The sequence below is a fragment of the Megalopta genalis genome, chromosome 3 (assembly GCF_051020955.1).
Source record: "Megalopta genalis isolate 19385.01 chromosome 3, iyMegGena1_principal, whole genome shotgun sequence".
Taxonomy (NCBI): domain Eukaryota; kingdom Metazoa; phylum Arthropoda; class Insecta; order Hymenoptera; family Halictidae; genus Megalopta; species Megalopta genalis.
The window spans coordinates 30,330,112-30,345,016 of record NC_135015.1 but is presented as its reverse complement, the minus strand read 5'-3'; the positions used below and the strand labels follow the sequence as shown (position 1 = coordinate 30,345,016).

Sequence of the window (14,905 nt, the reverse complement as noted above, 5' to 3'; positions counted from 1 at the left end):
GTCGCGGATTTTATAGATAGCTTCGGTCCAGCAGACTGCTGGGAGATTCTACGGCCAGGGAGTTTCAGGATGGATCGAGGTCGCGCGTGGTCCCGCAAATTTTTCCTTCAGCTTCTAAACATCTTTTATACGGTTCAAGCCAACGAAATTGCCGCGACTCGGTTATTTATCGCAGAGTCGTCGTCGAGTGTCCGTAAATTGTTTCAAAGCGAACTCTCTTCGAGGTTTAGTTATCGAATCTATTCTCGCGAAATTGTTCCGCGAGTTTTTCAACAAAATGGACTTTCGATCGCGACTTTGAAATCTTCGTCTCTCGTCGTTCGCTCTTTCTCTCTCTCTCTCTCTCTCTCTCTTTCTCTCTCCTCCGTCGCCCTCTCTTCCTCGGTAATCGCGCGGATATTACGAGTGGATTTCGTCGCCGAACAACAGAATTCATCGACGAACGAAAATCTGAATTTCCCGTGCGCGTCGTTAAAAGAGAAGCACCGCGAATCGCTTCGGTTGTTATTTAAAATTAAAGTATTTATCGTCGATCGAACATTACCGAATAAATTTTGGCATTGAAATATCGGAAACAACGAAATATCTATAGAATCGAAACGTTCGAAGTGAACGATTCGCGCGATTCGCGAAACGCCTGCATATTTCATTTCGCATCGTTTAAATTTGTCATTCGGAACCGATATTACACGCGTTCGCGGGTGAAATATTTTCACTAAACTTTCCCACTTTATCTTCGACAAATGTCTGCGAAACCGCTTTGATTAATGGTTTCCTCTGCCCGACGGACTCGATCATTTATCGTTATTATCAGAGGAGAAACTCTGTACCTATTTTCATCCGTTTGCCGGCGCGCGAGGGAATTCTCGGTCTCGCGCCACGATACCGCGCGTTCGTATTTCCATGACGGAAAAACTATTTATCCTAACTATTTATCCGTAGCGCGCGATGTAAAAACGTTGTTCGAACGAGTTCGACCGAGATTCGTCCGTGCCCTTCTCGGCCCGGGTCCGATCGAGCTCTCGCCGTACCACCGTGCAGAGCGCGATTCGAAGGCCGAAGCCCGCGTCGAATCCGCGAAGCGAACAAAGTTGCGGCCCTCGTCTTAAACGACCGGAGTTCTCCGGTTCCTTGCCACGAGAGATTCGACGAGTCTATTAGCGACAATGATTTCCCGGCAATTAGGGGACTCGATCGACGCGAGAGAAAGGTCTATTAATGCGATTCGATGGCCCCGCTCGGCCGAGAGATGGCGATCTCGATTTGTCCCGTGCCCCCTCGCGATTGGCCGGCGATTTTTCTGGCACCGAATCTAAAATCATTCTCTCTGTTCCTGCTCGTCCCCGGCATCCCGGCATCCCGGCATCCCGGCATCCCAGCACCACCACCCGGCCTACCCTCGCGCGTCTCTCGTCTCTCGTCTCTCGTCTCGCGCTCGTCGCGCGCCTCGCCGAGCCATCGGGCCATCGGGCCAGCGCTCGAAGTGTATTGTGTTCGTCTCGCGCGTTTGCTCCTTCCTTCTTCGCCGTCATCTTCTCTTCCGTTTTCGTTTAGGTCCCTGTACGGTGCTCTAAACTTAGCCGGCGATCGTTCGTCCGCTCGTTCGCTCGTCCGCTCGTTCCCGTTCCCGTTCCCGTTGCCTTCGCCGTTCTCTCGTCCTCCTGTTCTTTTTCTCCGGAGCAGCCAGGTCCCGGTGTCTCCGCGTCTTCCCTCTTCTAGGAGAGTCCACCAGGCAGTTTGCATCTTCCCCGTTCTTTGGGATCCCCGGAGCTACACGCTCGCAGACGCGCGTCCGAACGCTCCGCGAATCCGAGATCTCGCGCGGCTCTTTCTGCGAAACGGGCGAAGCGACCTCGCCGTCCGTCCCAACCGCATCGGGCAGGGTCGGGCTGCCGGCCGAAGAATCCGTCGGTGGTGAGAGTGTCGCGTCGGAGTGAACCGGAGAAGTGATACCGACCGGGCTTCCGGTGTAACGACCGTCTCTCGTTGCGCCCACGCCAGAGGAAAACTGCCAAGACCCGAGCTTCTGCCGCTTGTTGACCGAGTGTCTTCAAGCTGGAGCTGGCAAAGAGGGCTTTCGGCCTGAGGGGGTGAGTACTACTTCTTCTTCTCCGTTGGCCGCGCGATCTCCCTCGTCCTCGTCCTCGCCCTCGTCCTCGCCCTCGCCCTCGCCGTAGCGCTCGACGCCGCTTTTGTCCTCCTTTCTATCCATCGACCTTCCTTCGGCCTTCTCGCGTTTTCTATTTCGCCACTTATTCCACCTGACCGTCTTCCTACGCGGCTCCGTTTCGTCCGATGCTTCAACGTTAGAAAGCTTATTAACCGTATTCGCGATCCCTTTGTCTCCGATGCACCCGACCGATTTATCGCGGCCGCCCGGACGATTCCGGGGTAAATTTAGGGGACCGCGCTTCGACGATCTCGCTCGCGAATTTCTTACGCGTTCGAGAATCGGTCGGAGCAGTTTCCGTTCGGTCTCGACGCGAGCCGGTCGATCTCGACGAATGTTTGCTATCGTTGTTCCACTTTTGTAAATATCAATTTTGTTCGTCCTCTCGTTGGAAACTATCGCGATCGAAACAGTTCCGTCGATCGTAACGGTCCAGAAAATGGCGAGAGGGGTCGATCTCGGATTCGCCATAATTTCGAGAATTCTCGTTGCATCCCCTAAGAAACGACGTCCGCGCGCGACCGGCTAACAAATTGCTTCGATTTCGCGGAATTCCTCCGATAGGAACAGCCCTGGTCCTCGATCACAGTTTTCAGCGTTTGGAAAGAGCGAGGCGACGCGAGGAACGTCCCCGTGGACCCAATAATTTGAGTCGAGCGTGTGCCGCTTCGGTGCTCGAGAATCTCTGGTTTTTCAACGAGTCCGCCATGGCCGGTCCGGCCCTCCACTCGACGACGTCCAGATAAGAGGATAAGGCCGGTGACGGTATCTCGAATAAGGTAAAAAGCGCGACTGGTAGCGGCTTAAAGTATCGTCTTCGCCGACACCGACGCCTACGACGACGACGACGACGACGACGACAAAGACAACGACGTTGGTGTCAAAAGAAGAAGGGACTTAGGCCTGCGCCGACCTGCTTGTTGACCGAGTATCTCGAAGGCTAGGCGGTGCACGGCGACGTTGGCTGCCCGAGGGAAGCCCTTTCGTCCCGCAAACGCTTCTTCTTCCTTGGTCGTCGTTCTCCTCGCCTTCTCGCCTCCTCGCCTTCTCGCCTCCTCGTCGTCGCACCCCGTTATCGCCTTCTATCCACTTTGATTTCTTACGTCCCGTAAATTCCCGTAACGGTCCCGCAATATTTATCGTTCCTCTTAGTTCCTTCGATTGCCGCGCGCGTTCCGTCCGACCGTGATTCTTCCGACGTCGGACGGACGAGAATTCGCGGTAATCGGCTCTTCGACCCCTCGCTCTCGAGCTTCGAGTTACCATCGAGTCGAGATATTCTATTTCGATCGAAAAGTTGCATTTGATCCGATGCGATCGCGAGGCGTTCCGGACTTCCGGATGACAGAAACGCGCAAGACACCCGATACACGGCGCTGGCAGATCGCGGCTCGTTTCCCACGGAGGAAACGGTTGTCGCGATAGAGAAGAATGTATCGTTCGGGCGTTTTCGCCCAGACGAATTTTGACGATGAAGAATCGTCGGTGCTCCCGGGCTTTCGTTCACGGTGACAGTCGGCACTGCGTTTTGGCAATTCGCAACGCCAGTTGAATAACGTTCTTGGCAATGCGGCGCAAAGCCGCGTCCCGTCGCGTCGCCTCGCGTCGCGTTCCGTCGCTTCGGCACGATTTGATTGGCCTCTCCTAAACGTACGCGCGTACATGCACCTCGGTGACCTGTTTCTGACGTCTGTTTCGCGCGGTATTGTCGACGCCGCGTCATGCCGCGCCGCGCCGTTTAGGCGAAAATGCGCGAACCGTTCCTACGGATCGAGGCAACGAGAAACTGCCGAAGCCAGCCGCGAACTTTCGAACGTTAACAATATCGTAATATTGTCTATAAACGGAGCATTCGCGAAGTTTCGATGCGCGCGCGCGCTTGGCAACACAATGTATCAATTTATCGGTCAATTTGCTCGAATGGATCGTTCGCTTTACGATCGATCGGACGTTCGAATATAACGTCCTTAACCCGAGAAAGATAACCTACGTCGCAGAGGCGCCTGCGAAGACTGTTGATTTTTGTTAATTTTTCATAGAGGTCTAGTGATTTAAGTTTAAAATTACTTAAAATATAAAAAAATATAATATAAATGCATTTTATTTTTACAATAATGCCAAACCTTTAGAATGACTAGATTAACTTAAATAAATATCCATTGTTAGTATAAAATTGACGCCTTAGAAAAGCATGCGCCTCTGAAGCGTATGGTTATCTTTTACGTACGTTGTCATATGGTTATCTTTCTAGGGTTAATTTACCCAACAGTCGCCGAATTTTGCAAACCTCGTTTCGGAAGACGCGAAGAGAACCGGTAAATTGACGTTGCAATTTATGGCGCAGCGGAAAGATGTTCGTATTTCCTCGATCCGTTCTACTTCGTTAATAAGGAGCGACCGAAGATCGGGATCGAGTCGACGAAGCGTAGCTTGCTCCAGAGGTTTCTCGAGATGTTCGCGCTCGAAATTCTCGCGAGGCGTAGCACATGCTTCGTAAACGTTGATCTTCGCTTTCGGCCGAAGTGGAAATTAAGACTAATCGAAGTTTCGCCGATCGTACGGGGGAAAGGTCCGTTACGATTAAGATAATTGCTTATAAATATTTACCAGCGAGAGAAGGGAAAGAGGGAGAAAAAGTAAGTCGACGGGGTAGAACAGAATTCAGCCGTGGAATAAATCAGGCATAACGAACGTCGTTCTTTTGAAATAAACACGAACTGGATGCTACGAATAATAAATATCGAATGTACATAGGCTTCCTATGAGCAATGAATAATTCAATAACTAGGGTCTCGAATAACAAATAAACGGATCGAGTGCTGCATAGCCTTCGAGAACATCTTTTTCGATGCCATCGTTTCATCGAGAAATACTTTTCCACGTTTAAACGAAAGATCGTATAAAAAGTAACGCTTCAAAATAATTCGTGAAATCTTAAATCCCCCTTTATTCTTGAAATTCGTATCGAAACCGGTTGAAATTAGAGAAAAGTTACCGGTGAAATGCGCGTCGCGCGACACAATTTTCGAATTCGCTGTCTTCTCGATCGAGCGATACGATCGAGTATCTCCCGGAATTCCGACACGAAAAGATCGTTACAGAACATACTTGAAATAAAACAAGCAAACGGTTTCACACACCGAATGTTCCAGAGTCGGATATTTCGAAGGCGCGCTGCGGCTGCTAGAATAAAATAATCAACGACTTTGGTGTCTATCGCTCCGACAGAAATTTCCGGTCGATTCCGCAGCTATCGAGGAACTCTGTTCGGTCGAGTCAATTACGAAATGTATCGTTGCGCCGCGCGACGCTCGGCGGTGCATCATCGTTCCGACCGCCTGCATCGGAGCGAGCAAAATCTCTGCGCGCAACGTCACGGCGAAAATGTTGGAAGGTTACGTTCGATCGAAAGCTTTCGCGGAGGCAATTACGTTACGGAGCCGTTTAAAGGTAGTACGGGCTTCGAAGATCGAAAATCGTGATCGAATATTGTCCAGACGAAACGAAAGAAAGCGGGAATCGACTCGAAAGATGAAAAAATAAAGTCGGCCGGCCACGCGTCCGACGTTCGGCACTCGGCATACGGCAGCGGTAGAAACACGAGATGGTCCGCGAATCTGTAAACAGGATCGCGGGTCGCGACCCCTGGCTGGAAGTCGATGCTCGGCTGCAGGCGATGTTTCCCTTTTCCGCGATGGGATCGATCTCCGACTTGCCCGATAATCGAAAGTCCCCGATAGACCGTTCCTTTCGAGCATTTACGCCGGGTCCGCGGAAGATGAAGCGACTGTACGTGAATCGGCGTCAGCAACGGGGCTAAAAAGAGAGAGGGTACTGCATATATATATATATATATATATATATATATATATATATATATATATATATACATAGAGAGTGAGAGAGAGAGAGAGAGAGAGAGAAGAGAGAGAGAGAGAGAGGAAGACGAACCGAGACGGGGCTAGGCTTTTGGTAGACGAAGACAGGAAGCGGCGAGAAGGAGCGGGACGTTCGGGGCCGCGGTAGGGGGTTGCAGGGCGTGCAGAGGGGACGTATTGCAGGGCCTAGCAGGCACGACGATGCATTTAATAATTAACTCGCTGGATACACGACGATGGATGTCTGACGGGGTTTCGCCGGGGGCTCGACGCTCGGCGCGTGCAGGGTGCAGGGGGTAGTTTGTTGCAGGAGTACCGTCAGGGGGGTGTCGGCGGAGCCGGGGGGACGGTGAAGCGAAGTAGGAGGAGGTCAGAGGAGAATGGTGGTCTGGAGGAAAGTGGGTGGGGCGGAGAGCCGGCACGAGGGAAAGGGGTAGTGCTTGGGGTAGGTAGGAAGGTTGCCAGCCGGAATGGCTCTCGTGCTCGTGGATGCTGCGCGACGATCAATACACCACGTGATGCCACGCGTCACGTCTCTCTTTTTCTCTCTCCCTCTCGCCCTCTCGTCCTCTCGCCCTCTCTCCCGCGTCCCCCTTCCTCGTTCCCGTCGCTCCGCCGTCTCCCTCTCGCTCTCGCTTCTTTCTTTTTCAGTCTCTATTATAGTCTGCCCGATGCTACCCTCTCGCTCCCCCCCCCCCGTGCTCTCGTTTCCACTCGCTGTCTCGCTCCATCTCGCTCCCCTCGGCCCCTTCGCCGTCGTTGTCGACCGTTCCCCTCGCCCTCTCCGTCCCTCGACGTCCGCCCAGTCAGTCCACTTTCTTTCGCTTCCACTATTCTCTTTGTCGCGTTTCTCTTCCTCCTCTAGCCCCGCTGTCTAGCTCTCTTCACCCTTTTTTCCGTCTAATTGTACCCGCGGTTTCTTTTTCTTTCGTTACTATCTTCTCCGCTCCTCTTTTTTCTATCCTATTTAATTTAACCCTCCGCCCCTCTCTCCGGCCACGCTTCTCTTCGCCCCCGGCACGGTCCCCTCTGTTTTGTTTTATCGTGCCCCTGTCCTTCAACCCCTTGTTTCGCTCGTTCGCCGACCGATTTCAGAGTTCTTTTTGTTCCGCGCTTCTTTTTCCTGTTTTTCTGGTCGCCACTTTTCCTTATCTTCGGCGCGCGTCTTTCCCGCGGATGGCCGCGTTCCTTTCTTTTTCTCTTCCTCTCCTCCTTTCTGCCACCGTTTCCCGACCACGCGGTGGTCCACGCCTCTATCCCGCGAAACCTTCGCCGTCGTTTCGCTCGTTGCTTTCCCGTGATTTTCTTCCGCGAGTTATCCTTTCTCTTTCTCCTCCTTTTTCTCCATTTCTGTTTCGGGATCTACCTTTTAACCTCGCGACCTCGCCGTACGCCCGCGATTCTCGTAATTCGTCCGGCTTTTTCGCGGCGCGTTCGAAGACGAACGGTATCGATTTTTTATCCGGCTCGCTGCACCCGGCGCGCGACGCGCAGCGACCTTTTCATTTCAGCCGCGATCGCGACGATAGTTTTTAGCCCTTCGCCCCTCGGAATCTCGGATCGGCTTTGCTCCTCGCGAGATTCGACGTTGGGGTGCCGCGTTTATCCCGGTTCTACTTCCCGCGCTGTGCCAGCTCGAGATGCAACGATATTCGAAATAAAACAAAGTTTGTTTCGTTTACGAATCGTTGATACGCGGGACGCGATAATTCGATTCGAAACTCGACGCCGAAAGCACATCGAGCACCGTAAACCGCACAAATCGGCCGGAGGCCGAACAAACGGTCCGTCCGTTGATAGAAAATTTAGCTTCGTTCTACGAACAAACTCGAACAGCCACGATAACCGGTGCTGGAACTAAACGCATCGTTCAATTTTAATAAACGACGCAGAAACTTACGACCGACGATGCACGCTGCTACGAGCTTTCGAGCATGTTGTAACTCCGAGACGAACGAAATCGTTGCCGTTGGATATCCGCTGGAAACATCTGCCTCGAGTGCGACGCGTTTCCGTCAACGAAAACGTGTTCGGTCGACGACGCCAGGTTACAAATTTTTAACGTTATTCCATCGGATCGTCGTTCTTCCCCTCTTTCGAAGGTTCGTCGTCGATCGACGCGCTCCACGCCGTCTTCAACGGGATCCGATTTTTACGCGACGGAGCGCGTCGCGATTTGTATCTCGCGCGAGACGAACGACGTCCATCGCGTCGCGACGCACGCGACGCTGCGATTCTCGCTCGGTCGCGGTCGATGCCAAATTGTCGCGAGATCGATCGTCGCGAGCCGACGCGACGCGAGGCGACGTTTTCTATTATTAGCCGACGCGTGTATCGAGTACGCTATAATGTTTGGAGCTTCCGATTAAAACTGACCTTTCGAGCCGCGGCTGCCCGAAAGAGGCACAGGCCGATCCGAAACCAGACCGACGAAGCTTCTCGCGCGTTTCATCGATCGCCGCGATTCTCCGAGCTCGGGACTCGTTCCGGCGATTCCTTGCGCAAATTCGCGTTCTCGTTTAATCATTTGATACGAGAATAAAGATACTATTTCTCGCCGTCGCCGTTAAACGCCATCCGTCGCCGTCGTTGCGTAGCCTACGATAAACTTCGATTCGTCGGTGTCCGATGCACCGTCCAACAATGACACTGTGCAACAGCAAAGGAACTTCTATTTTAACGATCTTGCAACAGAGGCAGGCACGTCGGTCCGACAATAGACCAGCGTATTATCGTGTTTGGATAATGAGTGTTCTAATACGGGTGGCTCTATTATATTCGCTCGCCGCTCCTCGCACGCTGGATCCTGCGAGATCGATACGGCGGAGATAAACGCGCCGGTGGTGCCTACGGTGGTACGTGTACTGAGAATGGGAATGGGAGAGCGAGAGAGAGAGAGAGAGAGAGAGAGAGAGAGAGAATGTGGGCTCGCGATCGAATATTATATTTCGCGTTCTCTTTGTGCTCGGTCGGGAGAACTTGGAGCAGACAATCTTGAGGAAGACGAAGAGGATATCATTAGTCGTCCCGAAGACCCGCGCGACTTTAATTACGATGTAACCGGATCCTCCGGATCGTCCGCCCGGAAAAGTAGGACGAGCAATAAAGGAATCCGAGGGTTGGAAGTTATCGGGATTCGCGGTCGTTTACCGGATTTCTGTTGCCGGAATCCGGAATGAATATTAATCGAAACAACGTTTAGCAGAAGCACGTACCCTCCCCGTCGCGTCGCGGCATGCCGGGGCCGAGAGAGGGGGAGGACCGAGAAAACGATCGCGACGATCAAAGCGACTCGTCTTTTGCTCGAGACACCGACCCCCCCCCCCCCCCCCCCGACGGAGGTTTTCCATAAATTTCAATCTCGATGGAAAATACGAATCGCTTTGTATCGTTACGACAATTGGCGCGGCGAATCCTCGAAATGTCGGACGGCTCGCCGGACGGTGTAATTAGGAAAGAAGAATATATTTTAACGTCGTCTCTCCGATGTGGATCCTTTCTCGCAAAGACTGATCGGAACACTCTCGATCAACGGTAAATACGGCGCACAGCTCCGGCGACGAAGTTTCCCCATTGTACGCTTCTGCCCGAAAATATTAGTACACGCCACCCCCCCGCTCCCAACTAGATGCGCATTATCGGAAAAGTTTCGCGAATAATCGTTTCGTAGTTTCTCGATAAAAAAATGGCAAAAGTTCCGCTATTTTTAGCGTTTCGGATAAAGCTGCCGCTTCGATGGAGTGGAAAAAATTCGCAAATTCGCCGCGCGGGCGACGAGAACATTTTCTTTCGCCGACGAAAGCGTCGATGTTCCGGCGCGTCGTTAGCCGGCGCGTCGGCCAGCTGTTCACGTTGCTCGGTTTGAAAAATGTTTAAACCGTTCGCGCGACGTAATTCCTGCCGCGGTCTCTTCCGACCGGCCGACCGGCCGGCACTCCCGGACTCCCGGACTCCCGGACTCCAGCACACTCCCGGACTCCCGCACACTCCCGGACTCCCGCAACTTGTCCGATAAAATTTAATTTGCGCCAAGTATCGTGGCTCGCAGGCGTTCACCGACATGTGTACGATATTCCCCGGCCAAAGAGAGGAAATTAAACGCGCGCGTTGCGGCGCGGCGGCCGAGAGAGAGAGAGCTGGTTCGACGCGGCACGAAACGCGCCGAGGCCCTGGAATTTTGCGAGCTCGTTAGAACGTTGTTTGATCGAGCACTTACGCGCCGATAGTTATCGGAACCGCTCCTCGTTGGCCCGAATCCATCCCCGCCGTCGACGCTTTCCCAAAAACAAACGGTTTTACAGAACGGGTTAACCCGTTCGCCCGGATTCCGCTCGCGCGCTCGCTCGATCGCATTGTTCCAACTTTCGGAGTTCGTTCCGCCCACGGCCAAACATCCCGATCGAACTTACATATCCGAGCGCGTCGCGCGCGACCGTTCGCTCCTCGATTCTCCCCCGAAAGCTGTATTTTTGCTAAATTTTACGTCGCGCCGCCGATTCGTTTTCATCGAACGGAACGCGATAGCGAGCTCGGGCGCTTTCGACTCGAGCGCTTCTTCGCGCTTCGTCTCTCCCCAACGTTAACGAACGAACGCGTCGAATCCGCAGCCTCGTTCGCGGACCGAGCATCCGTATTCTAAAGAATCTTGGGCTGAAACGATCGACGGTTCGTTCGTGAAAATTGCTACGACGAAATATTCGAGGAGCCCGTCGTCGCGCCTGCGACCGCGGGCGCGGAGCGATCCTCGGTTTACTGCAACATCGGGGCTTCCAGCCTCGGCTCGCTCGCTGCAGCGTTTATGCAGCGTTTAGCCAGCGTTGCTCCGGGCAAAGTCGCGTCTGCGATCCTCGCAACAAATTTAGCAAATCGCGAGGCGACGTTATCTCGATTTCAAATTATGCATCGCCTTTCGACGGAAGGCGATCGAAGCCTCTCGAGACGACGACGACCCGCGATTCTACCAAAATATTATACGATATTTATCCGGAAAAGCGTCGGCAAATATCCCGGGCGAAACGAAGAAATCCTAACAACAAACGGAACAGGGCAATCCGGTTTTTACGGTTCCGATATTTGACTCGGGATCGCCGGTGGTGAGCTGACTGTTTTTTATTGCGATCATTACCATAAACTCGGGCGCAGTGCAACGGAAGTGGATCGTAAAAATTCACGCTATATAATTAAGGGCCGGCATAAAATGTCGAACAAGCTACCCTTCCTTCGAGAGAAAAAAGTACGGGGGCCGAGTGCCGGGTGCCGAGAGTCGGACGGCCGCACGATCCAGACGGGGTGACGAACGAACGAACGAACGGACGGACGAAAAAGAAACGAAATAAATAAAATCGAAAAACGGAAAAGGAGGAAAGGAAAAAGGGAAAACAGGGGAAAAGAGGAAAAACGGAAAAAAGGAAGAAGAAATGAAAGCGCGGAGGGGGTTGACTCGTGCGAGTTGCAGGCGGCTTAAATATTCATCCGAGATCAATCGGCCGGATTTGCAATTTCGGGGGCGTTTGTACCGCGCGAACGAGCCGGAATAAACTGTCGGCTACTTCATTTTACATAAAAGTTCCTTTCTTCTTCGTTTTTTTGTTTTTTCCTCTGCTCGTTCGTGCAGGTATAGAGTACGAAGTATGGAGGGCGCTCGCTCTCTGTCCGGCCGAAATTAAGATGCAAATAGAATTTTCGGATAGTTGGAACACCGTTCGAGTACACGCGACCCCTTATCGGGAGAATAGTTTTATAAATCGATCCCGGTTAACGAGATCTCGTGAAACGGCGTTGTCTCGATCTTCGCGAGCGCGGGGCGAGTATTTGAGAACATCGTAGAAAATCGCGAAGGTTCTCCGCGGTCGCGCGTCGCCGAGCGCCTCGTTGCATCGGCCACGAATCCTCGAATGCGCGCGAACACGGAACGGAACGGAATGGAATTGAACGGAACGGGACGCGACGGGTGCAGCAGCGTGGTGCGTGCACGCCGAACGCAACGCGAACGCTGCCGGTGCAGTTGCAATCTGTGCGTCGAGGTTTGGTCTTCGGTGTAATTGAATAGAGTACACCGGCGTTGGTTGCCGCGGTGCCGGAGTGTCTCGCCGGGCTGAACGGTGACAAGAACGGACGAGAAAGGAGGGTGAAAAATGAGAGAGACAACTTCTGACAGTGTAGAACCGGTAGAGAGCGGAGGGCGGCGAGCGGAGAGTTGCGCGCGACACCCGCCTCATTGTTTGCGGATAAACCGACGCTGCTCCGTTTCGTTCCCATGAATGCGTTTATTCCCTTCAGACCTCAGACTTCAGACTTCAGACTTCGGGTTCGGGCTCTCCGCAGCATCGGTGCCCGGTCGCGTTCTTCTTTCACCGGGACACCGTTTCGTGGAATCGCTCTCCGCGCCCGGTCGCTACGCATTTTACGCGTTTCTAGGCTAGCCTTTCTCCGATCTTTCTCTTCCCTTGCTCCCCGAAATAGCGAAGCTCGGCAATTGACACGGAAATAAATTCCTCTCGATTCTGCCAAGGGAAACGGCGTAAGAACGCGCGAGTTAAGAACAGCGCTCGAGCGTTCGAGAGGAAGGGAAACGCCGAAACACCCTGCTCGATTCGAACAAACCCGCCGCGTATTCGTTATTTGCCAGGGGAGACGTCTCTGGGATCCGATGTACCAAAAATCGCAGCTATCGCGTAAAATCGCGGAGCGAATAAGCGACGATTATATCTCGCTGCGCGCATTAAATCGAGCGAGACGGATCTCGGGCGCGGACGAGAAGCACTTTGCTGGAACAGCTGCGAACAAATGAGCGCGATGTTGCGCCGCGATATGAAAAAGCTACTACGGTAAATATTCGTAATTGCGATTACAACGGTGTGCCGGGAACGGGCGAGAGAAGAGGCTACGATGTTATAAATAAAGACGGAAAGATCGGCTGTCGCGTTCCGCGAATGGAAAACGCGGGATCCGCGTCTCCGCGCGTCGAATGTGGAAACGGTCGACTCGGCTCGGCTCGGCGCGGCGCGGCGCCGGAGTCGGTCGATATTTCGAAAGGCCGTTTTTAAGTGAAGCACGAAACGCATGGTTCGATCAAAATTTCGTTCGAACATTTCCGGAACATCGTTCCCAGCGTTGGCAAAAATATTCGGGTCGATGAAACGCGCGGAATCGTTCCGGCGGTAATTGGAGGATCGGTTTAACTGGAATTTCGATAAAAACGTCGGCGACGGATCGACGACTCTATACGCTCTAAACTCCAAACTCTAAAATTTAAACCTTGTTCTTCCATTATATTCGTGTCGGCGCTATGCAAAAAAAGGAAACGTTAGGTATCGAGAGGGAGCAGTCGTCGAGCCGCGGGTTCCGTTTCCACGCGAACCCGATCGTTTTGATTAAGAATATCGAAAGAAATTGGTTCGAACGGGAGGGACGCTCGGTCGCTGAACGTCGCTAAGCGTCGCGCCGGTTGCAACAGCCGCCGCGAGTCGAGGAACAAAATTGAAGTCTGCCGTCGAACCGGAGTCGAATTCGGCCGGGGCACAAAGTAAGCGTCGGGTATATTGCGCGAGTTACGCTGCTACCCGCTTTCCAGAATGCCTTTGGAAGCACGAGCACCCTGTCTTTGGGAACCGGCACGGCACGGCGAACGGCATCGGCATCGGCATCGGCGTGGCGCACCGTCGGCGACAGCGACCAGACGCGTCTACTCGTATGTAGGCGCGCAAACACCGACGGCAACGTTACACGATCCTTTGACGGTCCACCGACGCAGACGCCGACGCCGACGCCGACGTCGACGCGCGTACTCGCTCGCTCCCGTTTACAAGTTTCGCGAGAGAGATTTCTTTTAATCGACGTTTTAATCGACAGACCGTGCACCGATGGCTGACGCTTGCACGCTTGCTCGCTCGCTCGTGCGACCACCCAGACTCCAGACTGCGTCGCGCCTGCGACGCGCGACAGTTTCATTGCGAATTTGAAAGCGTTTGCGCGCTGCCGCTCAAAGCCTTCCTCGTTAACGGGAAATAAATGTTGGAGCTTGTTTCGAAAAGTCTGTCGCGACGGAATTCGATATTCGATCGCTTCTTTCCGAACGCTCCCGTATTTGTAATCGGACCGCGGATTTTCCTACGTATTTTTCGGCTTCGCGAGATCTCGGGACTAGGATTTTTACCCTACGCGTATTTTGACGTGTCCGGCTCGTCATGAACATTTCTGATGATAATTAATTGAGTACAGATGTTACTCTGTCCTTTGAAATTGGAATACAATTCTAATCTCTTGTCGTCGATATTTAAGCATTCGAGTAAATTTACGCACACGATAAGCATCAATTTTCTTTCCCTTCGAAGAAATTATTGCAATCGAAAAATTTCTAATTACAGTAACTGCGAAGAAGACGGTATGTCAAGGGGTTAAAAGTCTGTACCGATGAAAATCGATTATATCGCCGTTCCATGCTCGCTCCACGGTCCTCTTCCTTCTTCGCGTATTTAGAAAACGATCGAAACAGGTTTTTATATGGATAAAACGTTGACTTTCGCCCAGATTTTGCGAAGCGACGTCGCGGGTTCGATGGATCGTCGTAAGGTGTATCGGCGAAATCCACGGACGGCAAGGACGATTTACGTTCATGGACTGGATTCGCAGCGACCGGGCAGCCGCTCGCGCGCATGTACGTGCGTGCGTGCGCCTAGAATGGGGTGCGCGAAACTACGGCCTCATGAAACATTCATGCGGACACTGGCACCGCGACACCGCTTAAAACTGCGTGCAAAAAATGCACAAACTCGCGCGAGGGTGATATGGGCACGTTCAAACGATTTCGCGGTTACGTGGTTTTCCGCCTTGATTTCTCGCGAGCGTCTCTCGAAAC

General features: G+C 52.8%; 1 protein-coding gene across 1 annotated transcript in view; it reads left to right on the top strand.

Moving 5' to 3' along the window:
- The first annotated feature begins 1,534 nt into the window (after positions 1-1,534).
- mub (poly(rC)-binding protein mub) overlaps positions 1,535-14,905 on the top strand; it is a 146,827-nt gene continuing 133,456 nt past the window's right edge. Inside the window, exon 1 of the mRNA XM_076520547.1 lies at positions 1,535-2,090. The gene's annotated coding sequence lies outside the window, so the exon portion shown is untranslated. The remainder of the gene's footprint in view (positions 2,091-14,905) is intronic.